This window comes from Cebus imitator, unplaced genomic scaffold, assembly GCF_001604975.1.
Source record: "Cebus imitator isolate Cc_AM_T3 unplaced genomic scaffold, Cebus_imitator-1.0 Scaffold324, whole genome shotgun sequence".
In the NCBI taxonomy this organism is placed as follows: Eukaryota; Metazoa; Chordata; class Mammalia; order Primates; family Cebidae; genus Cebus; species Cebus imitator.
This window is the reverse complement of record NW_016107639.1, coordinates 1,879,261-1,880,119: the sequence shown is the minus strand read 5'-3', so window position 1 is coordinate 1,880,119 and position 859 is coordinate 1,879,261.

The window sequence follows — 859 nt, the reverse complement described above, 5'->3', positions numbered from 1 at the left end:
ACGGGAGCCAAATGTGTCTGTCAGCTGAGGAAGGACCAACACGGTGGGGTCCCCACCCCCGGAGAACATGACTCGGCCATGAGAAGGGATGAAATGCTGACACCCACTACGACACAGAGGATCCTTGGAAACATGCCGAAGGAGACACCAAGCACAGACAGCCCCACACTTGTGATTCCACTGGCAGGAGCCACCCAACAGGCAAACCCGCAGAGATGGCGTTGACCTGTGGTCCAGGGGCCTGTGGGGGGCGGGGAGGAACCCGGGTGTACTCTGGAGGTGACGAGAGGTGGTGGCTACACAACCTTGTGAATGTACACAACACCACGGAACGGTATGTTTTAAAGCGGTCACTTTCATCTTGTGTGAATTTACAATGCTGGAAACCCACAGAGCGGGCCGGGACTTCTCCTGAAGAGGCTCTTTTATCTCGGCCTCGGCCACTCTGCGCTCAGCCGCCTCCCCACTGTCACTCAGAAGTAACTTCTTAATTTCAACATGGCACGTATTTTTAAAAACTTTCATGTTGAGACACCTGCCAGTGATGTCACTGCTGCGGACGCTGTGTGGGGGACGTGGCAGAATTACCGGAAACAGCTGATTTTTTGGATCCTTCTCTAGAAGCGGGGCCAGGGTGCGTCCCGGGTGGGGAGCGACAGGCAGTTCTGTGTGGGGAACACAGGGGGAAGGGCCCCAGACTGTTCATGTGTTGAGACGCCCTCGCCAGGGCCCCAGGCTGTTCATATGAGACCCCCTCACCAGAGTCCAGACTCTTCACATGAGACCCCCTCACCAGGGCCCAGACTGTTCATATGAGACCCCCTCACCAGGGTCCAGACTGTTCATATGAGACCCCCTC